This window comes from Oryzias melastigma, linkage group LG3 (genome assembly GCF_002922805.2).
Source record: "Oryzias melastigma strain HK-1 linkage group LG3, ASM292280v2, whole genome shotgun sequence".
Taxonomy (NCBI): domain Eukaryota; kingdom Metazoa; phylum Chordata; class Actinopteri; order Beloniformes; family Adrianichthyidae; genus Oryzias; species Oryzias melastigma.
In genome coordinates, this window is record NC_050514.1 from 23,432,483 (window position 1) to 23,458,725 (window position 26,243).

The window sequence follows — 26,243 nt, forward strand, 5'->3', positions numbered from 1 at the left end:
AAAAGAATCTTGAAATGAAGAATGTGTCTGTAAATACAGGTATGGATAGAAGAGGAGAGGCAAGAGGCCTGAAAGCAACAAGAATTTTTTGAGCTACTCTGATCTTTTATTTTACAAAAAACAAATGTATTTTACTAAGCTGGTCATCTCCTTTCGTGTCTTTCTGCGTTTTTTGAAGTTGTGGTATTCCAGCTTAAGATAAGCGGTCATAGAAGCAGCTCTCGTCTGCTGACCCAGCAAAAGACAGTGGCACCCCTCCCGTCTGCCTCTTCACCGCTCTTTTTTTAAACCTCAACTCAATCTCTTTCCCTTTTCTTCTGTGCGCCTTATCTAGCCTTCTATTAATTTCTCTCTCCTCTATTTCCGTTTCATCTTCTCAACAGTTTGGCTTGCCTGTCCTGCGGCTCTCATGAGTATCAGGACATTGACTGAGTCCCAACCACACTAACAGAGTGCTACAAGTCTTTCTAGGCTTTATGTCTGTGTGCACACCCAGTAGATTAATTATATTTGTGTAAATGTTCTAGTACCGCTTTATTTAATATTTCTTGATAGTATTAATAGAAACTATATATTTTTTGTATATTAGCTTGAAAGTCACTGGCCTCTGGAATTGGCTGCAGTCATCAGACATAAATGTAGTTGCTGCTCGATTCACTAAACCATTCAGGGCGAAGAGTTTGAGGTGAGATGGGAGTGGCTTCTGTCTGCTCCAAACAATAGAGCTCCCAAGCAGGTGGCCAGGCATTCACTTTCCAGAGAGCTTGGACAAACTCGGCTTAGAGAGGCTGAATTGTTCACCCGTAACAGGCAGTCACAACCCTGTTAAGGATGTAGAGGTTCGCCTCCCGTCACGTTTTTTCCCCTGGATCTGCTTTTTTTTAAAAATCTGTTTAAGTTACTTGTTTGCTTTACTTTCTTGGACATTGTTGGACTATTAGATTAAACCTTTGTGGGGTTTTTAAACATGAGTGAACACTGACTGTTAAAGCTAGCCATGGCAAAATATAAGACCACTTTTCCTAATTAAAATGTGCTGAAAAGTAGGTCTCTTGACTTTATTGGGTTTTTCAAGCCAGTTCAGCTGGAAGTACAGTAATGTAGTGTTAAATGCCTACTTGCAGCTGTCCAGTCAATGAGCAGGTCATAGGACTCTCATAACCAGGCGGCTGAGATGCTAAAGAAGATTAGATCAGCAGCTCAAGAGGAGGGTTGGTTGGTTCTAATCTGCCGAGCTGCCAGACTGAGACATGGCTTTTAGAATGAGCCTTTGATGATTTATTGTATCTTGTAAAAGATAAATGGGCAGACAGCTACACAACTCCGTTTTTCTTTTTTATGGGTCACTTGTCCTAATGACTGTGAAAGAAAGTACATCAGCTTCACACATTTACCAAGTGTTTTAAGGAGAAATGTATAATGGAGTGTTTTGCAGTAGAGGATATCTTTTCATTAGTGATATTGGTATAATTAGACTCTAAAGGCAACGACATTCAGATATTCTATTATTTAATGTTTTCATCTTCGTAATGATTCAACTGTGAAAGACTCCTCATAAATTGAGCGTTTGCATTTCAGATGAGGCATTTTACCATGTGGCTTCAAACTGGTTTAAACATTTAAACCTGTGTTATCACCACACTCCCCAATAAAAAGTCTATATAAATGCACGTAAATGAATGTTTTGGGCTTCTGCGTTCAAAACTGTTGTGTTTTAACGCGTCACAATGAAAGTTTCTATGACCATTTCTGGTCTCTATGTACAAAGCGCATGGTCATTGAACATTAAATTAAAAGTTTTTAGCAATTTGAACTTTGACCAATCAGAGATTCTGATTTGGTAGTGAGAAATTAATATTTGAGGTTTGGGCCCGGCTGGAATATACAACACCAAGTCTTGTATCGCAACAACACATGCCCTTTGGCATACTATAACTCCTTGACCGTTTACCCGATCAATGTGAATCAGTGGTTTTTGATGCAGATAAAATAGTTTTTTCACCAATATGCAACACTTTCTTCACTTCAGAATCTGATGGAAATACGTTAACTGCATAAACTGTTAGAGCTACGGTGGATGAAAGAATATAAACACTGGAGATAATCTCTGGTGTTATTAAAGGGTTATTTCAAACCATTGGGTCAGGTGACCACATTTTTGTCCATCTCCATATAGGCTTTGGTTGCATCTACTCCTATCAACATGTACATTTGCGAACAAAGTACACGTCAAGTTAATGAGAATGCCCCGTTATGCTATACAGAATGACATTGGGTTTAACCACTTCATGACAGCTTGACTGCCAACAGTTTTTGGGATTACTGTGGAGGTTAGCAGGCATGCCGTCATTTTAAATTTTGGGCCTGTTACAGCCGAGTGCTTGCTTTATTTTTATGCCTTGTAAACAGATACAGCTGTGATGAAGAGTTGTAAACAGAATAGATTTTTCTAGACAACTTGTGTGAGCCAATCTTCCCTTAACATTTAGCTGATGTAATTCAGACCTAGCATGACCTGTAAACATGGAAACTGGCACATTATGTTGTTGCCACAGGCCTTAATTGGAATAATTACCTTTTATTGATATTTCAGTCTACTTTTGCTATAATTGGCTATAATAAATGCTTAATACGGTTTTAATTAAAAGAGCTTTGAATGAAGCCGATTTCAGTGCATAAGAGGAAAACATCTTACAGATTAAATAGCAATAAACCTAGAAATGAATCACTGGAAAGTGCTGACTAGGCCAAGGGGAACAAAATGCGAGCACTCTAATTAAAGAAAACCTCTTGATAAAAGATCAAGAAGCATTACCTCACAAGACTAAAGAAAACTGTTGTTCTTGTAAGTCTTTTCTCTCGGTCTGAGGGGATTGCTCTGGCCGAAATCCAACACACACACACAAGAAGCTCCACTTGGAGACGAGAACAACCACTTGATTGACCATGAAAATGGTCTTGTGATAGCCAAACAAAACCTAAGAGAGTGTACATTTCTTTTGTGTGCAATTTATTCCATCTTAGTTTATTGTTTCTCATCTACTTTTGTAAATGTCTGATACAGAGGACCCCCTAGAAAACAAGTTGTTTCATCTCAAAGGGGTTATCCTCATCTTTTAATAAGTAAAGGAGAATATGGAGCTTAACTCTGTGTTATCATAGTACTATTGTTCACACTGTTACAACTACAAAAGACAAGGGGTTTGAGTATTTACTTTCAATGTGGTGACGGCTGCATGGTGATGCAGTGGTTAACGCTCTTGCCTCACAGCAAGAAGGCCCCAGGTTCAAGTCCCAGCTGGGGGATCTGGAACAGAATCACCAACTGGGGACCTTTCTGTGTGGAGTCTCCATGTTCTCCCGTGCATGCGTGGGTTTTCTGTGGGGACTCCGGCCCACCGGTCAAAAACATGCTTCATAGGTTAATTATTCTAAATGGTCCCTAGGTGTGACTGAGTGTGCATAGGTGTGTGATTGTTGTTCTGTGACAGGCTGGTAACTTGACCAGGGTTGACCCTTCCTCTGCCCACGAGTGGTCGGGCTAGGCTCTGGCTCCCCCATGACCCGAAAGGAACAAATACGAGTTTAGAAAATGAATGACCTTCTATGCATGATGCATAAATCAAAACTTAGTTTTTTACTCCTAACATCTATAATATGTTTGCTAATCTCAAACTATTTTTTTTCAACAATTTAAGTTTGCATGGTAAGTATTATCTGAGTTGAAACACATGGTTCAAAACATGATGCGTTTGACCCAGATTCAAGTATTGCTAACTCTAATAAAGTCTCAGTGCCCCATGTGAGTACAGGCCTCTCCATCGTTTTCTGAGCAGAGAAAGTAACAAAAACTTTAGCTTAATTTGTGTTGTGTTTCTATGCAAGTCTCTGAACTTCCCTGATTTGTGCTTGAAACCCCTTGGTGTTGATGAGAAGTCAAAAAAAGTGCCTGGGAAACATTTTTCTTCAGCCCCAACAATGAGCCTTTAATAAAACTGCCCACCATGATGCCAGAACATCAAACAAGAGAAGCACAGCTGGATCGCGCACAGGTCGAAGAGGCAACTCGTATCGCTTACAGGGGACATGCATGTTGAGCGCGTGAGGAAGAGAAGGCGTAATGCAACTGCAGCACAGAGCAGATTTCACACATCAAGCTGAAGCAAAAAATGTGAATTCATTATATTAACCTGATTTATTACCCATTCAGTGTTGACACTCTATAGCCCCATTACAAAGAATGGGGGTTGGGGCTCGAGTTCCTTGCTGTAGGCGAGAAACTCAGCACCGTTTTAGCAATGTGTCCAAACAATAAAAAAGGTGTTTTTAAAAAAAATAACTTTAACATGTAGGAAACAAAATCCTTTAATTGTTATTAGACAAAAAGGGTTATATGTCTGGAATTGCATGTACTGAGTCCTTGACCTATTGCCTACGTTTTTGCTCTACATCTTCAGTAGATCTATAAAATTCATTGCCTTCCACAGCACGATGAAGCAAATCCTCTAAAATTCATCAGTGGCGGGAACATCCTTCAAGACAGAAGCACATCAGTTAGACAGCTAGGTTAGTGAAGTCATTATACTGGAACAGAATGCTTTCTGCAACATCCCTGAGGCTATCAAGGACGATCCCATCATCAGCAAACTTCATGAAACACTAGACTAATTCCAAAAATGCCTGAAATGTATAGACAAAGAAACATGGTGAATGTTTAGAAGCTTTACCCAAAGGAACATCATCCTGAACAATGCAGCTGCTTTTCATACAGAGGGACTGGAAGTCTTAAATCATGGAAACGGCACCTCTCAGCCATGAGGTGCTGACTGAATGAAGCCCACTAACTAATTGTCTGCTGTCTTTCAGCACGGCCATAGATTATTACCAGACCTCCATATGCAATTAACTAAATGGATTCTTGAGATCTGGACTAAATAAATGTACTTGAAGGATGTGGTTGTGTGTGGAAGAGGATTTATTGTTGTCTCATTGTAGTCTACTCATTTAAATATGCACTCTTATTCCTTAACCGCTTCTAGAAAAGAAAATGAATTGAGCAACAATATTTAAACAGGTTCTATTAATTAAAAAAAAAACCCTTTGATACTAAGAATTTAAAATATAACCAACCAGATTATGTAAGTACCAGCAAACATCAGGGATAAAATAAAAGAAAAAACAGTTTAAGCTACTAATTAAAAAAAAATACATTGATAATTTCTAAAAACTGTACATAGGTTTTCAGTCTAACCATTTTACAGAAAATCATTATGCATCTTAAAATCTGCATAAATGTGAATTAGAAGGCAGAAACCTCTACCCTGACTGGATAGCTCAGTTGGCTTCATGTAGGACTGGTGCTTGAGAAACCAAGGTTCATTTCCCAGGAGGTGCAATGGACTTATCCATTATGCATTCTTGCGCAAGACCTTTCACACCATTGCCTACCTATGCAGTCAAAAGGTGGCATGGGTCTAGGTCTCCTGTAATGGTTCCCAGCCCGAATAAAATACAGGGTTGTCTCTGGAAGGTTACTCTAAAAGTAGACCTCTGATTGGAAGATTGCAGGTTCGGTTCCATCCTTGCCATGCTTGATGTGTCTTTGGCCAAGACACTGAACCCCACTTTGCCTCTGGTGGTTATAGGTTGGTGCCAGTGTTTGACATCACACATATGTGCATAAATGTGTGTGTGAATGGGACTGTGATTATAAAGTGCTTTGGACTCTCTAGGAAGTTAGAAAATTGCTATGCTAGTTTACCAACTAAAGTTGCACTACTTGTGTGAATGCTTTTTGCCGAAAGTAGTCGCTGAAGATACTGAAGCGGTTTGCTGAAATTACTCTTAATTCCTGAAGGGATCTGCTGAAAATGCAAAAGCTATTTGCAAAATACTAAATTTGCAAAAAAAACGGAAATTTTGTTTAAGAACTATGAAAGAGCAATGAAGTTGACCTAAATTTATGAAAAATCTCTAATACATGCCAATTTTGCAAAAATATAAGCTGAACTCCACATTAGCCAAAAACCGTAGTAGATGGCAAATTGGCCAAAAAGCTAGCTTGTTGCTTGAATACTAGCTAAACTCCAAAATAGCCGAAAGTGAACTAAATTAAAAAAAATGTTAGCCTGTTGCTAAATTTGAAACTAAACTCTAAATTAGCCTATAAAAACCGTCGTAGATAACAAATTAGCCAAAAATGTTTGCATGTTGCTAAAATATTAGATAAGCTCCATATTCTTTGAAAATTACAATAGAAGATGAAAACATAGCCCGTGAACATATTTAAAGACTTGTTGCTAATTTGCTTAACATTTAGAAATATGAAGACTTTCTCATTCATTTCCTGTGGGGCATATTTTGCTCAATATTTCAAAAACTTTAAAGTATATAAATACCAAAAAATACAAGCAGTAATGTCCTGAACAAGCTAAATGTTTTGATACAAAGAATGCTGAAATCCCTAAAGTGTGATTGAGTTTTACGTGCCGAAAAAGTACAGAAAAGAGCAGATGAATCACTATTATCTGAATCTGTTACACTCTCTGTAGCAGCTTCTGTTGTTCTCTTACTGTATTGAGGTTCAAGTTTTGATTAATTAGGAGCCATAAGAATTACATTATGATTTGAATTGTGAGGAAAAATCAGTACTGTCATTTCCAATAAAAACTTTTTTTTCCCCCTATTATTGTGCCCTTTCTATGATCATGGTGACTCCTGAGGGATATGCCGAACAGTGAACGACAGAGCTTCTCTTGCAAGACCAGCAGGAATATGAACAACAGTGTGAGGCAGTTTAATGGGTAATTGGCACATTTGTGGTTACCAGTTTATAAGAACGAAAATATAACATATTTACATAAAAAAGGTTGACTGCAGCAGAACTTGGCATTCATTCATCAAAAAATAAAACAAAAGCATAAATAAAAAAATCAAACAAGTGGTTACAATTTTGGTTACCCATTAAATGCAATAAAAATCACTGGAGAACTAGATAGAGTGTACATTAGCTCATTTCAGAGGGTCTGTATATACGTTCTGTGTTTTTATCTGAAAAGAGTAAAAGCAAATGAAGGTATTTTGTCTTACTGGAAGCTTTCTAGTTCACAACCCTCAGGCAGCCTCAAAAACACATAGTAGCACGACCCCTTTTATCTCTCGTTCTGAAGGTATGTTTTCTTCAGTTATTTGTCACTACTTTTTTGGGAGTTGATGACATCTGGAGAACAGCTGCCTCCAGTCATATCGTATGTAAAGAGCACACTTGCAATAAAGTCGCTCCATAGCCGTTACCTTAAGAAGTTAAGGGAGTTGGGAGGTCAGTGTCCACATTCCCTATTTAATGTGGTTTAGGCATGGACAATCTCCTGAAATCAAACACCACACAGCCACATTTACACACCAAAATAGGTGCGGGTGATGCACACAGACAGACACACAACAGAGCCCTTTCCGTCTCTCTTCTATACAAGGAAACCATTCAGCGCTCCCTTGGAGGGCAGATTCTGCAGTGAGAAGTCTAGCCTCTCCAGAGGGTGTGGAGGGGGCTGGGGGTGGGCAGGGCACGGGGAGAGGGATAATTCAATTACACATAAGTCAATCCCCTCCGTCCCTCCACATACAAACACATACCCATTTTAGCCTGACGGTCACACAAGAAGCATTGATGTGTTTACATTTGTGATCTCCTCTTGTTTTTTTCATTACAGTCTTCAGTTTGAATATTTGATAAACATCATCCATTAGCATTTAAATCTCTAGCTCACTATCCGGTCGAGCAAATCCGTTTTTATATTTCTACAAATATATAAGTCAATTTTTGTTTAATATGGAGAAAAACTTGTAATTGGTCAAAAATATATAGAAAAGTTTATTTTTTTTTTTTTATTATAATGCAGTTATACAATTTCTTGACCTAACAAAACTTTGGCTTACAAACATTCGATCATTGGCTGATGCATTGATTCATGTACCAGGCTGCTGGTCTTTTTAAATGTATTTCAATTCAAAATAAAAAAGGTCATATCTGACACAATTATGGGATGTATTGGCGGACCACCCAGGATGTATCCGGCCTTTGCCTAAAGTGAGTGGCTGTTAGGGGTGTAATGATATATTTTCACAACGATTTGATTCATATCATAATTTGCGGTTTCTAATACCATTCATTGTCAATATTGGTTCATGTTTAGCGATCTGATTCGATCCGATTCACTGATCTAAAATTGATCCTGGGCCTTTTAGGCCAAAAATTCAACCGGCGTAACTCGGAGGTATTCCACAGTGCTGGTAAAGTTTTCCAGATTCCTTGTATTTCTTGCAAGATACTGTGCAAGAAAGTGCAAGTGTAAATTAAATACACCAAAAAGTTTTACACATCAAGTCCATCCGACTTTTCTTTCTCTAAGCACCTGTCAAGCAACACGTTTATAACTATGAAACCAGAACAGGCTGCCTTATGACAAGTTTTGATCACAAACAAAGAATTCTAATAAATAGAAATGTTGTTTATGGTAAATGCCAATTTTTTTTAGAACACAAACTCTCAACTATTACTTCACCTTCACCCACACCCTAAAAATATTCATGGTTTCAAGACTTCTCTTTCACGTCAATCAATATTTATTGATAAAGTTCTCCACAGAGGTTTTCCTGAAGTAAACCTAAATAGAAGTAGTTTATACTTTGTGTTATGATAGCTGTGGGATGGAAGGCAGTTTGCATCACATGCCTTTGTTCTTTTTTGCACTTCTCTGCAGACTATAGGAAAAACCTGCTGTGATTTTGCCACCTGTTGACTTTACACAAATTCTCACAGCACCTGGAGCTAAATGTTACCCAGTTTAAGTGATTTTCCAACTGACAACACTTGTTTACCTCACACAGAGCAGGATTTTTCAGAGCGTTTACTGAAGTGTTAGTCAGCTTATCCAGTCTGTGGGATCAGTCTCAGGCCACATTAGAGACATTTTTTTTTTCATTTTCAAACAGAATCCACAATTTTATTTTTTTTTTGGGGGGGGTCGGGGTCAGACAAAGGTAGTTTGCCAGGCTTTGTTTAATTTGATTGGAAATGTTGAACATTTTCAAAACAAATGTCATTGTGTTTGATTTAAACTAGCGTTAGCGACCACATTAATTACGACATGTGCAAAAATGCCTAGAAAATTTGACAGCTGCTCATCATTTAAGATGGTACTTCCAAGAACAAGCACGGAAGAAATACAATTACTGTGTTGAAAACTGGTTAGTTGACCTAGTTCTCTGGCTATATACAGATAGGTTCCCTCTAAACATCTCTGCATCATGTTTCAAATGTGGCATTCTCCAACCTTTTTGGAATTTTGTGTTTCTTCAAATAATCCTGTTGCTCTATTTCAGGGGTGTCAAAAGTCAGTCCTCGAGGGCCGGCCTCCTGCTGGTTTTCCAGAAACATTGCCTTATTTAATGCTGATTACCTGGATCAGGTGTGTTTGGCCAATAAGGAGCTTCAATGGCAGGTTGGCTGGTAAGCATGTAGGACACCGGCCCTTGAGGACTGACTTTGGACATCCCTGGTCCATTTCTTCACTTAAATCTGTAATATTCCGTTTGCATTTTACACTGTAGCTGAACCCATTCAGGGTTGACTTGCAAGTGAACCAAGACCACCTTTTTTTAGTGGACCAGTGGTGTCTTTTTAAGTTTGCACCAGAGTTTAAGAGTTTCGTAAACTTTCAGATGAGTAAGCTTTAGTCTGAAAGAGCCTTCAGCAACAATCATCTGTTTAACTGAAGAAGACTGGGATGAACCACCTCCTCACACTTGCACTCTAAGTTGTAAATTACACGTGTTGTTTCTTTGTTTGCAGCACTATAACCTTATTAGGAACTGACAGACACACCTAAAAGTTTTATTTTATAATCATTACCCCCATGACTGCTTACATGTTATTCAGAACAATTATGTAAATTAGCAAAGCAATGATGGAACTTCCAACTACAAGACAGACTTTAGCTTTGACAACGGGTCATTTTAAGGTCGCAGATCCAGGGAGGTATGAGACTTCCTGCATTAAGATCTTTTTTGAGTTGCACATTCCTTTGAAGGTGGCTTCTAGTTTCAGTTTATTATATTGTGTTTGCATGACTCAGCTCCTGCAATATTTCTCAAAACTGATATTTGCTTTTAACAACAGATATTGTTCTGTCTGCGTACAGAAACAACTTTATTGCAAGATCTTATGTGCAGTGTTATTACTAAAAGTTGTGGGAGGTGAGAGTCTGGATTACACATCCACAGCTTTCCATTGATACTGAGTATTCACGGTTAGTACTAGTGTTTGTATGTGTATACATATACGTATTTAGCACTGGTTACCTGTATTAAATACGCCTGTTTGTCCTCATTACCTAATTAAAACACCGTAAATAATCTGTGGAGGAAGTTGAAAGTCTGTGTTGCCCAGCAACAGCCCCAAAACACCATAGCTCTCGAGATGGTCTGCATGGAGGAATGGACCAAAACAGCAGCTATAGTGATTGCAAATCTGGTGAAGACGTACAGGAAAGATTTGACCTCTGTCATTGACAACCAGAGTTACATTACAAAGTATTCAGGTGAACTTTTGTTTATGACTAAATGCTTATTTTCTGCACAGTTATACATCCGTTCAATGTGATTTCCTCGATTATTTGTACCTATGATGAACTTTACAGACCTCATCGATTTTTCTGAATTGATGACTGCTGTTGTGTTAGTTTTTCCCCACTATATATGTATTTTTTACATTCTTTGTAGAACTGGAAATGTGAGTCATTGCCTTCCAGTATGAAACCTTAAACTCTTACTAATGTCAGTGAGTCAGTAGTTCCCAAGGGACAGGATGTCTTTAAAGCTTGCTGCCCAAGCGAAAGCCAAACTCTCATCGTTTGAGTAGCAAACAGGTAATCTGACCGTTTGCAGTTTTACTTGTTGTCTTCTTCAATCTGAAAGCAGTTCTTCAGAGTCGAGTCTCTGCTACTGCAGTCTATTTGCCTTTTCTAAAGCATCAATCAATACGCCATTTTAATGTTCTGCAAAACATTGATGCATCATAAATCACATCCCATAAGTGTATGGTTTACTTGGCAAATCTGTTATGGCTCTTCCTATTTGGATACTCACAGTTTATGTGTTGTATTAGTAGTGTGTTCAGACTCTCCCAAAGGGAAGAGGCAAAGAAGTGAGTTTCTGCAGTGTATTTTCTGAAATTTTATGTTTAATATCTGGTCTATAGCATTGTCAATTTAGTCGAGATATCGTGCATCCTTGGCTGTAAATGCACAACAAATAGAAATTAGGCATTAAAAATCATCTTTACCATTGCTCCAGCTTTGTTGCCAATTACATTACCACATAACCATATTCTAACTATTTAGTCTGGACAACTGAATTTCAAATGGTGCTTTGGTAATTATAATTTCAAGGTGATAGAACTTTCTTCATAGCTTCTCCTTTTGAAGCTGTTGTGCTTTAGTGTCTAGTGATGATGTTGACCTTCTGTCTGCTCCGTAGCTGCTGGCCACATGATGGTCTACTTTGACAGTTTTAAACATCTGTACTCTACTTTGAGTTGACAGATTTGTAACCTTGTGGAGCATTAAGTGGAAAATATGTTCTTGGTGAACAACATTGAATACGCTGTATGATACTTGGGCAGTTGGATCCCAACAACAATCTTTAAATATTTGATTTGTTAGCTATTTCCTAAAACATGAAGTACTTTCATGGAAAAACGTTTGAACTACCTTTCACAGTGGTATACAAATATTAGTACCTTTAAGACTGAGTTAAAAAAATGTTATTGTATGTTTTTTTGAAGCCATTTGATTATTTCTCTTCTTTTGAACAAATGCTGAGATAATTAAAAAGTTAATCACACCTCTCAGCTCTGTGTTATTTTTGTAAATGTTATTGTAATTGTAATGTGACTGTTTCTATTGCGTATGCTAATCTTGTTGAACTTGCATCCACTTTGATTACAGCAAATGTAGTTCTTCCTTTTCTTCTCAGCAGAGCAGCATGATCAATTTGCATTTCACAGTAATTACACTTTTGCCTCGGATGTGTGTGTAATCCTTATTTGCTGTCAAATTATGCACAGCCTATTGCAGATGTCTAAAAATACAGTGTTGAACATTCGTGTGAGAATTTTTTTAAAAGAGAATAGTGTGTAAGCTGTATGCATGTACACTTTTGGTTTTTGTCATACATATTTCCAACATTTTTTTGTGTTTTTGCAGGTGCTAGGATCAGCAGACGTCCAAAGCTAATTTCAGCAATAAGGTAGGAAGATTTTAATCTGGTGCTGAAGACTTGAAATGATTATTCTTGTTTGTTTGGACTTTTGTTGAGTAAAATATTTAAGCATCTTTTGATATAAGATTTTAGTGTGGCATTAAGAGTAAATTTGTATATTTCTTTCAAATGAGATGAAACGTCTTGTTAGTGATGCTCAGGTTCGGAGGTGTTATCTCATCATGCTTCCATGCTGTCACTGTGTGGGTTTATTATTAGGTGCATTTTTCTGAAGTTGAACTATTTGTCCTAAAGACCTAATCTGATGAAAATGCAGTTTTTTAAATATTTTTAGCATGTTCTTGGAGCATTTTTCTGACAATGGAGGACATAAACTAAAAAAGTAAGCCTGGAAATGCATTTCTGAGTTTTCCTTTTTCAAATTGTTTGTAATCAGGAGCAGATTAAAAAATGTTGTAGAAAAAAGCTTGTAGATGTGATGTATAGCTTATGATGACAAACCACTGGGCTCCCTGCTCTGCTCTATTCTGATGCATCCACTTGCAGATTCATGTACACCTTTGTTTTCTTAGTCTTCTCTGGCTCAAAACTGGATAACTCCAATATTGTTTGACATTTACTTTGACTTTTGTTCTCTTTTTGGTGATCCAATGGGTTAATGTTCCTCAGGGGAAAACGGAAACTTAAAGAAGTGCTGTGTTCCTGTAGTGTTGGAATGAAAAATCCCTGTCCGACTCGGAAAACACACACGGACGTCACAAAAGCAGCAAAATGTTTCTGTAGTGCACTATCTATGGAGATAAATCAGAAATACCAGGAACATAAAACAAAAATTATGATTATCAATATAATTTTATGTAGCGGGCCAGATTAAATAGTTTAAAGGGGCCGCATGTGGCCCCTGGGCTGCAGTTTGCCCACTCCTGTCCTAGAAAAGGCTATAAGATATTTTTCCTCTTTCACTTTTTTTCCCCTTCAAGTTCATTGACGTTGTGTGCTTCATGGTTATCCAATCAATATTTAGTTGTTGAATCATTTTCTTTCCTTTGATCATAATTGAATAGGATAAAATCAGGCTACTGAACCCATATTTCACAGCTCATTTAACCTTACTTTAAAAACATGACCCGTCTGACCCGGGAGCAGCCGACACTTTTACAATGCAGTTGTGCTCCATTTAAGTTTTACCCATCAAACACGGCCACAAACAGACCCGATTCAAAGCTGCTTTCAAGGTGCACTTTTCAAGCCTTGGTTTCCATTAAATGTAGATAACTCAATAACATTTCTAATATGCTACACATGTGTGAGTACACACATCTCTAATGCCATTACAATGTCAGCTTTTAAGCTGACTGGATGTGCTGATTTCACAGGGCAATTAACTAGCAGCATCTGGTGCCCAGCTTCTCTGTAACCATGCTTCAGCCCGCAAATGGGTTTACAGTTGCTGTGTGTTTAAATTTACTTGGACTTAATGAGCTAGATGTTGATGCACATCATGCGGTGCTTCAAGAACCAAAACTAAACCTGGCATAAACTGATTAGCGTGGGTTAAAAATAAGATTACACAAGTTATTTTGTCCAGGCTGTAACATGGACTTTTGTTCCTTAGTTTTTTGCAGAAAACTCCATCATTTTTATATTTTTACCTTGGCCAGAATTTGACATATTTTTGTTTTCACTGTAAAAGCATTGACACCTTTTTATTTTTGTGGGTTTCAATTTAGACTGGATGTTTAATGAGGCTTAAATGAAAAAAAAAACCTCAATGGCTCTTCCACAGCTATTTTTATCTTGTCTTAACCATCATTTACTGTGATTTCTGCCTTCACCAGCTGTTCCAACTGTTTACTCACACATGATTAGTCTAACGTGAGCTCAGTTCATGAAGTTGGAGAAAGGAAAAAAGAAAAACACTCAACTTAGATTCTGTGTTCACAAAAGCTCTATTGTCCACATTTTTGTAAAAGAAAACCTTTGTCCCGCTAAATAGGAAGCATTGGGCTTTCAGGTCATTATTAAAAAGTGTTAATAAAATCTGATTTCTGCAGCAAAAATTAAAAAAGTTCAATAACTTCAAGGAAAATGTAATCGGTTATAAAGTCTTAGTTCTGGTGCCATAGTGAAGAGCACTGAAATATGTGGTGATAGAGAGCCAAAGAGGAGAGCAGCAGTGTTCTTGAGGAGGCAACTGTTCTTGCCCATCAATCTGAGACCTGTCAAAACAGGCATTTCTAAATAATTTAGGCTCCATTGTGCTGTGCAAAGGTATTCATGGGTGGAAAAGATTTGGACCAATTACCAGACTTCCTTAGAGTCAACACTCTGGAGAAAATGCCCCAGCAATACTGGGTTCAGTGCTTAAGAAAAGGACATTTCTACTTGTTTGAATAGAAGACTGGTTTGAAAATAAGTTGTAGAAAGAAAGTAAAGCTTTTTAGGAGGTTGCCTTTTTCATCAGATGACTTGAGGGCTTCCTAGGCTCGGTCAGGGGTCCCCAAACTTTTTCTTGTGAGGGCCACATAACTTTTCTTCTCTGATGTTGGGCTGGGGTCGGTTTGAAGGCTAACAGAAAGTGTAACAATCACAGCCTAAACGTAAGCAATTGTAGTTTTCCGGAAAGCCACACATAGCCAAATTTTAAATTATTAACTACTGTAATCTTCACAAAACATTTAAAAATTAATCCGATAAATAGTCTATCCTCCCCCGTCATAGTTCAGACTGCAGAAATGTGGAATAAAAAGTCACGTTCTATGTGGGTCTCGATCCGCCAGATTGCGAAAAAAAAATGTTTGATGATTTTGACCCCCTGTGCGATTTGACATCCCTGGGATGTCCAGTGTCTGTCTAGTTTATTGTAGCAATTAGCTATTGTTTGTGTTTTATGACTAATTCTGTGTTTTTGTACAATTATTGGTGTGAAGTGCATTGGGACAACTGCGTTGTGATATTGGTTTATATAAATAAAATTGAATTTAATTTTATAATACACAAACCATTAAAATGGCATACACTTGTATAGCGCTTTACTACCTTCTTAGAAGGCTCAAAGTGCTTTACAGTCACAGTCCCATTCACCCATTCATACACATATTCACACAGTGATGGCAGCTCCGGCGAATCTGTCAACTCGACACATGGGCAGGTAAGGCAGGAATCGAACCCGCAATCTTCCAATAAGGAGTTGACCGCCCTGTCACTGCACCGCGGCCACCCTATAAAACTATTAAAAAAAAAAAAGTGACCCAAAAGTTGAGATTTGAACCAAATCAGAGGGAAAGTGATTAATTGCTTCCCGAGTAGAAACCCAATGTGATACACCTTCGTATTTTGATCAGTTCTGAGTCATTTTATTATAATGAGGTTTGATGCAGCATATTTTTACGTTGTCTTTTCTGTTGTGCCTCAAATTGTAGAGATTCAAATGTAAAAGTACAGTTTTTATTAAAATTTCTCCATAAAGGTTTGAGTCTTTCGTCAAACACCTGTCATTGAAATTGGGACAGAAACATGCAGATAATCTTTGTTAGTGGAGTGTTATAAGAAATATTATGTTAAAGTGATACTGTGCTGTGTATCATCTGTGGCAGAGATTTTGTGTGTTTACCTTGAAGTGACTCCAACATTTTTGTTCAGTGTGATCAGCCTGTGTGTCATTGAACCAAATGCCTCAGATCTGTAAATGCAGAATGTATTCATGCTGACGGTTGGCTGGAGTGTGACCAGCTGCTGTGGAACTGAGTCAGAGAGGCATCATTTAGCAGCAGTGCCAAATGTGCTGCGGTAAGGAAAGAGTGTTGTCACACAGTTGGTGCTTATGAGGGTGACGTGACTCCTTGGATGGTTTGTCATGAGCTTATCTTAGAGTCTCCTACTCGCGCTGGGAAATGACTGGATCCTGACCACATCCTAAAACTCTTTACCGCATTCCTTCTGCTGTCAGACAATCCACTAGCAAGCAGTGGTTTTTTGCTTCCTGGGGGGTTAGTCGCTGGGTCTGATGGTTGCACAATCTTAACTGGGTCAGAGCCAAATAGTATCGAAATCGTGTTTGTGTCATCAAGTTATAACCTTATTTATTGTACTTTTACTACTCTGACACTTGTCACAGCTAAAACCTTCCACCACCCATTCAAACCTGCCTGCTCGTTACTCTTCTCCTCTTTCCCACACTCTCCGTTGTTCCAGACAGTTCAATCTAAGTACTTAAAGTTCTCCTCCTTCACCTCTGCTTTCTGTAACCTCCCTGTTCCACTTCATTCCCTCTCATTTACGTACAGATCATCTGTGTATGAATTCCTTCACTATTCACCACTTAGTGGACTATAGTGCATTCGCCATTTTGTCCGAATCTAAAGTTCCAAAATCGAGTGCCCTAGAACACAGAGTCATAAATGTTATGTAAAATGTTGAAATTTATTAAGTTTTTACTTCAGGAAATGGTGAGATCATACTTCCAGTTAAAAAGAAGTAGTGAGCATGGTGTCCTAATTACTTTTAAAATGCAGGACACGGATAGTGCCCTGCATTATATACTTTTTTAGTAGTTGGGGAGTCGGGAGGGAATTCGGTCATAGCCCCTGTCTTGCTGTAGCTGACCTCCATTCCTCTCCTTTCTAGAGGAAACTTCCACTTCTCTAGATCTTACTCCACCTGCTCCTTGTCCTCACTACAGATTCAACGCATTCACACTCCCAACTCGTCATATATTGGTGTGTAGTTTGGACCCCCTCTGTGTCTCTTTTTGACAGTTTGGGTGTCCTCAACTCGTCATTTTCTGACGTGGTGGCCGTTCCCATTAAATCAGGGGTCCCGAATAGGGCTGGGTATCGATGGTAATTTCCAGAAACAATTCGATTCAATTCACAAGAGTCTGGATTGATTCGATTCCGATTTTTTTTAGATTCTTTTGATCCTCTCAATGAAATCAAATTTTTAGTTTACAGAGTTTACACATTTATATACATTTGTTTAGAAATATATTAATAACCTACTACATGTTTTGAATATAATTATATTAATCTGCTACAGTTTAAATACTGTAAAATGTATTAGTGAAATTATGAGATTAATAGCGTAATAGCGTCTCCAAAGGAGAAATTCTGACAAGAATGTTCAGATCATTAACATTGTAAACATTGTTCTGCTTCTCCTGGAGGGTGTTTCAGTTTGGCCACTAGGTGGCAATCACACTATAGCATTACAACTTATTCCAGAAGAAGAAGAAAACATGAGCAAAAAACTGTGCTTTAGACCACAAATGGTTACTTTCAAAAATATTTCCTTAAAAGAGTTTGGAAAATTCATGCCTGTGAGTTTATAAAGATGTTCTTTCTGTCAGCAATGTATGTTTGTTAGCATTAGCTGCCCTATGGATAATTTCATTAAACGTTGGCATCAAGCTAGCGGACTTTAGCTTTATGTGCTAAATTGATCTATATTTTTGAATCAATTATTGATTTTTTAAGTTTAAATCAATTCAAATCGATTAATCGATTTTATCAACCTAGCCCTAGTCCCCAACCTCCGAGATGCGAACTGGTGCAAGGGCAACTTGGTACTGGGCCACAGACGTGAAAAAATGCAAATGCTAATTAGGGGTCCCCAACTCTCGGGACATGGACCGGTATCAGTCCGGCAAGGTACCCTAACGTGGTACCAGTTCTGTCTCCATTACCGCGTCCGGTGCCACGTCCAGAGGGTAGGAGACCTGTGATTTAATGGAAACAGCCAGCAATTCAAAAGACAACGAGGTAGGAAAACTTAAAAAAAGTGTGATTGAGGGGCCTAATCCATACGTCCATATATAACGTGTTGGGAGGGAGAAAGTGTAGACAGATCACAATGTCATCTGCAAACATCATGATCCACGGAGATTTATGTCCAACTTTATCCATCAGTAGTGAGTCAATCAGTCACCACAGCAAACAAGAATGGAAGTTTATCCTTGCTGCAGCCCATCACCCATCGTCTTGAACTTCTGTCAAATCTCCCCACTGTCTTACAGCTCTTATACATGTCCTGAACACCTCCAAAGTATTTCTCTGCCACTCCAGACTTCCTAAGGCAAACCACAGCTCTTCTCTCTGTCAAAAACTTTTTTCTAAATCTACTAAGACCCAATGCAGCTCCTTCTCATCTTATTTCTTCTCCAGCAGCTTGAAGCCACACTATTGCTCATAAATGCTTACTTCTGACCTTCGCATAGCTCCCACTACTCTTACCCAATACATAATAGTTTGGAGAAAAGCTTTAAAAGTGAGAACCAAAAAAAAAAAATACACTGGATAATTTGATCTTACTTTCTTCTTCAGGTTTGTAAATTACACTGAGGAGGAGGAAGAAACACACCTATGATTTTTCTACTTTTACTCCTCAAAACAAGCACTGCTGTGATTTTGCTTACTTTTTGCCATATCGGCATTGATCTGAATTTCTGTGGGATTACAAATCAATCTAGGAGACAGATTGGAGTTCCATAAGAAGTGAGGAGAAACTGCACAAAACAATGGGAAGTGCACATTCAGAAAACTAGTGAACAGATCTTCTCTCCCCGTCTCCACAGCTTCCCACCCAGATGACCAGCACCGGCACAGAAGCAGTCGCATTTGTCCTAAATATCTAACTGACTGGGTGGTCTGAGTCCTGCTCTTCCATTAGTTTCATCCTTGAATGTTGCTTTTAAAAAAGTGAAGAGAAAAAAGAAACTCTGATGTGGGAGGAATTTGTGCTCCTCCTCAAAATCTGTTTTCCCTCAGAGCTGATCACCTGTCAGCCAAATGGCCGATGCTTTGTTTACAGTTTCTGAATGTGTATAAAGTTTTTTCAAAACCTCAGTGATCCTTGGGTTGCCGATTCCTGCTGGTTTCCTGCAAGAATCACATTTTGGAGGCATTATGTTGGACTTCCAACTCAGAACTGAGCTTATTGTGAATTTCTTTTTTAGTCATCTCTAATACTAGGAATGTAAAGGATACAGACATGTATTAAAAAATAGATATAGTAACAGCAGTAACAGCAGTATCAGTTTAAAATCACAGATACAAATGAGATATTTTTGGTAAAAAATATAAAAGCAGTCAGGAAATATATAATTGGCTTCTGGCAAAATTTGTCCAATTCTCTTCCTGCTGTGATCTTTACTGTTTGTCTTTTTAATGTACATGTGATGTAAGCAGAAAGACAACCAATCACAAGCTTGCCTCTACCAAGTCAGGGTGACTGATATAGGCTGAATTGCGAGATATTTGTCATCATGTGTGCACTAAACATATAACACCCCCCCCCCCCTTTTTTTATAGTAATTCAAACAGTGTCAGAGGAAATGAATGAGACACTTTCTAACCAAAAAAATCACAACTGTCTGAAAGAGCTGTAATGCCAGGTTTTTGCCAGGTTTAAAGCTGTTATGTCAGACGTTTTGCATATGTTGATTGAAATGAAAAGTGCCAGTAAAAAAAAGTTTCTATTAAAAGGCATGACTTTTTGTGCATAGTTTTAAATGCCAAATTATTGATAAATATCTAGATTGTACCCATTTAACCCTAGAACACTTTCACTATAAAAAGTTACACCATCACTTTTGCCAGCTGATTGTTACCTGATATAATATACCCAATAAAAATGTTTTGTCATAAAAATAGATCAAAATATGACAATACATGATAAATTGGAGTAGTTTTCTTTTATTTTCAGCTGTGGTTTATGTAACAAAACAGAAAATAAAAACATTGGAAGATCCAAAAAACATGCCAGGAAATTACTGAAAAATGTAGGATTCGTGAGCAAAAAAATTATTAAAAAATGATACTGGAGACTTGGTCATTGGTCCACCCATTCCTAGGACATGTGAGGCTTTACCCAAGGACCCATGACACTCAGAAAAATGCAAATATATAAAATCATGTGAATACTTTTCCTCGGGTGAAAAACAGTGCTCTAGGGTTAAGTAAAAGAATTGGACTGTGTTTTACCCACACAAAGTTAGTCAAATCTTCTATTTTGATTTGTGAGATACGTACTGAATCATGCGAGAGGAAAAGATACATTCTTCTATGAAAAACAGATGTCACTTTTATGATATTTAGTGCAAATATTGTGTAAAGCAGGGCTAACACCTTCTGTAGAACTTAGTGGATTTCTTGTGAAATATGAAAAGTCTTGTCCTGAGGAATCTTGCAAGACAAATTGTTTTGCTATTTACTGCAGCTAGTGACACAGTTGCAAATTGTTGCAGTGCTAAAGACTCGTTAAAATAATAAAGCTTAATCAAACTTATCTGAATTGTGGCCCAAATGATGCCGTATAACTTGACTTCATGTGAGTAAGTGGAAAAATTGTCCAGAGACTAAGTTCTTAAAGCTGATTACAAGTTTGCACCTTAGGATTTGTCTTTCTGCGGTAGCTTTATGTGTATTTCTGCTGTGATTGAGCCGCTTTGCTGATGGACTATTACAGCCACAGGCAACGAGTCAAAAAATTGGGATTGGGGTGATGTTCTTAATCAGTGCATTTGGAGAAATTGCACAGAAACATTTGGATGTGTTTATAATGTCATCGCTTATGCGCTCAACTCAGAGTTTCAATGAATGTTTCTATCAATTTGATTGTATGAAAATGTATCGAGTTCCTGCTTTCATGTCAACAAAGGCTGATTGTGGTTCTGTAAACCGTCAGGGCTTACAGGCAAGCAAGATTTCTTTTTTAAAAAAAACTTCTCTGTCACGAACATAGCTCTATCTGCTTTGCAAGATTCTCCATCAAACATCATTAAAACACATCATGCGCATCTTATAATATAAAGTCAACAAAATAAACTTGCATTTTTATGGTTATGTTGCACACTCCAGTAGCAGATATATTTGAATCAGCAGGGCTTTCTCAGTACCAGTTCTTGTAAAACAGGACCGATATTAGTCTGGCCACAACTAGCCTCTGTAACCATGGCAACCTGTACTTGAACACATCCGGGAGTAGCAGTGGAGTCTTTGTAAAGCTGAGCGTATATTTGAGGAAAAAAAAAGAAGGAAAAAAGCTGCCTCCTTCAAAAGAAAACTGTAACGTAGGAGTAAGAAAGGGTTGTAATCCAAGATTAACTCCAAATGGTGGCTTAAAAAGGCATTCTAGAAAATTATGAGGTACCCCATCAAACGGTACGTGACAGATTTCCTTAAATAAAAGTTAGGATTTTAGTTTCACCAATTATACTTGTGGATTTAAATCTTCTGGTTAACAGGATTTTCTCTTTAAAAACCAGTTTCCACCAACTTTCCATTGTTTCAAGGCATTAAAAAGCAGAGGATTCATTGCCGCCCTTCATTTATCATCCACCAAGCCTTGATTTGTGGGACTGTTTGGCCCCACACGAAACCCAACACCTGCAATGGAGCTGCTGTCAACAGAGATGCATCACCTGCCTGTTTGCCAGGTTCTCCCTCATAAAAATACACAAATGAACACACACGTAAACACACACAAATACAAAGACTTGTTCCTTTCACTCACCAGGTATGCAGCCAGTCACAGCTGTCCAAGTGAATAATGAGTTTTATTTCTCTCACACGTCAGTGTGAAAGCCTTTTTGTCTGAAAAGTCTGCTTATGCAACGATGTAATCCAAGGAAATCAGATGTAAAGTTTAACACGAGTCTGGGTTGAACTTTGTGGGTAGAAGATGTCCCTGCTTGACTCAGATGTTTGAGTGGAACTCCTGGCCTGATTTTTCCCAACAACCCCCTGCACTCTTCACCAGCTGGATGCTTGTGGCCCCATGCTGAACTGTGCTGGATTGATCTGGTTGTGATCTTCAGATAAACTTCACGTATTTCAAATAAATATTAGTGAAAGTTAAAATATCTGCTTTACATTTGCAATAACAGCTGAAGCAACAGTTCCTTTTGCAGCCAAGTTTGCAAAAAGTAAGAGTTTTGTTGGCTTTAGATGTGCATTTGAAAAGTAAGCTGATTAATGATTCATCATGGAGTACCTGAAAGGATTCCCAACCTTAGGCATATTTGTGAAAGAAAGTATGCACAGTTAAGAAAACATACTTAAAGAAGCGGGGATTATATTTGTGTGAGCACAAAGTCATTTTTTCTTCAATCCTTTTTGAAGTCACAACACACAAAACAGAAGCAGATAAAATTTATAGTGACTTTCTGTTTGGTAAAGGGAAAGAAGTGCAACTATTACAGGGGTCACTGCATACACAGCAGTCATTGATTAAAAGAGGCTGGCTTATGTGTGGAACCGGCTTTGTTCTCTGTTTGGACAAAAACCCCAAGTTGCAGCATAATTAGTCTTGTCATGAATTCACTAAAACTTTGAACAGGACTAATCGTCATTAAGCAGTAAGTAATTTAAAGTCATTGTTGCCTTCAAGATATAAGCTCGTCAGATTTTCTGGCTTTTAGATTATTTTTTCTATATGTAGGTTAAATAGAAGAAAACTTTTTTTTTTTTTTTAACAAAATTTGTGTTTCTTGCTGTTGTGACTGTGACGCCTGGTTCACATTGAACGGAGGCCGCTTCCATTCAGCGCCTTTATTAACCCGCGGTGTGGTTCACACCAGGCGCGGAGCGCTGCAGTTCTCCGTGGAAAGCTCGCGCTGTGGTTCTCTGCGGAAATGCTTGCGCCGTGCAGCGGATCGATTCGACATTTGGTCTATTTTGTGCGTGAGCCGTGAGCGATCCATGTCAATTCTGGCAGGAAATTTCATTAAGAATCATGAGAAAAATCTGGTTTATTTTCAAAATATAACCAATTTTTCACAAAAACAAAACAGACTGTAGAGAAGAAAATAGACATACAATCACAACACACACCCAGACATACACACATGCAAAACAGACACACACACACTTCTCTCTGTTTCAACAACAGATAAATTAAAGAAGTTTAGGTCTATTAATTACTTGCTTCTACTTAGCACAAACATGGAGTCATATTTTTAGGTTATTAACTTACCCATGATGGCAAAAACAAAAAAAAAAAGCTTTGCAGAAGCGCTTGTCGACAGTCGTGGAAAAATGCATGTCTGGTTTGAATTGCTCTGCGTCCAGTGTGAACCTAGCGTTTTACTAATGTTAAAGACCCACTCTAGTGAAAATTGTCTTTTTAACATGTTCTTGTGGCATTTTTCTGAAGATGGAGGACATATAAGAAAACTAAGCCTAAAATAGACTATTTCTTTATTCAAATTGATGAGAATTAGGAGCAAACAAAAAAAATTCAGTTGGAAAAAGGGGACGTAGAAAATATGATCGGCGGGCCACAAGTTTCCACTCCATCCACTTGTAGAGAACTAGGTCCATGTGTTTGTTTTTTGTTGTCCAAGCTGGCATCTGGCACAAAACTGGCTGGTTAGCTCCAATTTTGCTCACCATTTTTGTTGGACCGCTATTGTTAGCTTGGGGTTGTGAGGGGCTGAAAGGTAGTGGGAGAGAGGGTAAACAGATGGATGATGGGAAGTGGGGGTCAGCTTACTCCACAGCGACAGACCCACCCACAACTCAGCTGAATTTTTGATGAGCTACTGCCTCTTTGCAAAAACTATGTCTTAGAAAACAATTGATTTTTTTTTCCCCCCTTTGGCTAAAAAAGGGTATAGTCATTAGTAAAAGACCTCTCCTTTAAATGGACCAAAAGATGATCAGAGTGGGACTGTGATCAAATCTAATTTAGAATAGAAATACTTAATTCATTCCAAGCTGGGAAATGTAGCTGTTGCAGCAATGTGCTGAACACAAACTTCTAATGGTCAAAAGAAACAGAATAGTCATTATTTACAGAAGATGGAAATATAAGACTGAGTACAAAAGCAAATTGTGCAGTTTGTAATTGTACTATAGAGAATAAGTACAAAGAAGTGTGCAATTTGAAAGATGAAAGACCGCAAATCACAACAACAGCAACCAGTTGGTGTTATCTGTAACAAATTGATATGCCACTCTTATAGCATACGGCAGAAAAGATTTCCTGTAGCAGTCCCTAGAACAATGAAGTCACCTGAGATGTTCTAGATGGAAGATGAAACCAACTTCTCATTGGAAAAATGATTTATTTTGTTCATTTCTAGCTAATTTTACAATGTGTCTTATAAAAGCAGATTGCCTGAACCCTGCGGACACTATGAAAAGGCTTTTAAACTTTAAATGGAGTGTTTTATTGAACCTGGTATGGGTTTTTAAAGTGTGTAGCACAAATGTAAGGCAGCTGTGAGTGTGAACATTCCTAAATGTTAGTTCAGCACATACTAAATTTATACAGCTAGTATGAAATGCATTTTAAGAACTGTCCTTTATCATCCTCAACAATGTCTTGCGTAATTTGTCTTTAGCAAAATATAGTAATTTGTAATGATTGATGTCAAATACACTTAGTAACCAGTGATACAGTGCTGTTTTACATAGGCGTATTATCAAGTGTCATATCGGTGGACCAAACAAATGTTCATTTCTCTATAGAGACATTTGATCTTTTTTTTTTTTTTACATTGCAGCTTTTAAAGAACTATTCTAGCATCCATTGTTCTCATTGCATAATTGTTCCATTAATGCAATAAGGTTTTGTACTTGAATATAAATCATTGCATGTTGCATTTTACTGATAGAATTACACAGTAAGCTTTTATACTAAGTCAAAAAGAACATTTTCTTTTTACCTTGACAAGTTTTCTTGCAGAAACTACAAAGTGAAAATATTCCAATGACCCTTTGAGAGTTGGCCCAATTTAGCCACCGTGTCAAAAATAGACTCCACCATCTTTTCCGAAAAACGAATTTGTGTTCTGAGTCATATGAGGATGGAGTCTATCACGGCTGACAAGGCCACACATCCTTTGGCCAAAAATTGATTAGATTCCCAGATCCACAGCCCCACAAGGTTTGTTGTTTAAACTCGTGGGCTGCTCCGTTATTGGATTAAAGGCCATGTTACCGTAATAGAGCCCAGGTATTCCCATCAGGCCTTGCTCTGCCTCACTGATCTGCTGAGGAGTAGCTACATGTTTCTGAGCTCGCTCTCATTTTCATCTTATGTGTTGAGCCCTAATGTCCCGCTAATGAAAAAGAATTGTGTATTTATATGCAGCCTACTTTCTTCTTGTTCTCTGTCTGGGAACCTTTCTCAGTCGCTCTAAAGTCTAGGTCAGTGTCTTAGAAAACAACTTCGTCTTACAGAGTCACACTTTAAATTTAGTATGTGCTGAACTAACATTTAGGAATGTTCACAGCTGCCTTACATTTGTGCTACACACTTTAAACACCCCTAGCAGGTTCAATATAACACTCCTTTTAAAGTTTAAAAGCCTTTTCATAGTGTCAGCAGGGTTCAGGCAACCTGCTTTTATTAGACACATTATAAAATTTGCAAGAAACAAACTAAATAAATAATTTTTCCAATGAGAAGTTGATTTCCTCCTACATATGAGATTTGACGGACCTTTCTGTTAGGCATATTTCTCTGTTTAAATAATTGTTCCTCACAGAACCCTTCATTTGCTTTCAGTTGACATCTTGGACTCTTAAGACTTTTATCCTCATCCTGTGTCTCGCCCTTGAAGACGTTCACATTAGACAAGATGTTTTACTTCCCTCGTGGCATAAAACAACCCTTAGGGTTTCATGAGCTCTTTAAAATGCTTGGAATTTTTTTTTTTTTTTTTTTTTTGCAATGTCATAACAATAAAACAAGTAAAAAAAATCATGACATACTTTATGAAAAAGCTTATGGTCAAATATTATTGTTGTATATTATATAGTTTTAATAGCCAAGACATCTGGAGTGACAAAGTTGACAAAACTGTTTTTAATCCTTTAGTAAAGACAAAGTGATTATCTGCTTTTATGGACATGTAGAGTTGGATATTGTTGCCATAGAAACAGTATCTTGTTAGTTTTAAAAAAAATCTTAGGGTGTATTCAGACTGGGCATATTTGTCCACTTAAAGTGAACCAGAT

At 37.9% G+C, this 26,243-nt stretch overlaps 1 protein-coding gene across 4 annotated transcripts in view; it reads left to right on the forward strand.

Moving 5' to 3' along the window:
• tln2a (talin 2a) overlaps positions 1–26,243 on the forward strand; it is a 98,640-nt gene that overhangs the window by 18,986 nt on the left and 53,411 nt on the right. For all 4 annotated transcript variants that reach the window (XM_036210978.1, XM_024295079.2, XM_024295080.2 and 1 more), the window contains exon 2: positions 12,264–12,306. The gene's annotated coding sequence lies outside the window, so the exon portion shown is untranslated. The remainder of the gene's footprint in view (positions 1–12,263; positions 12,307–26,243) is intronic.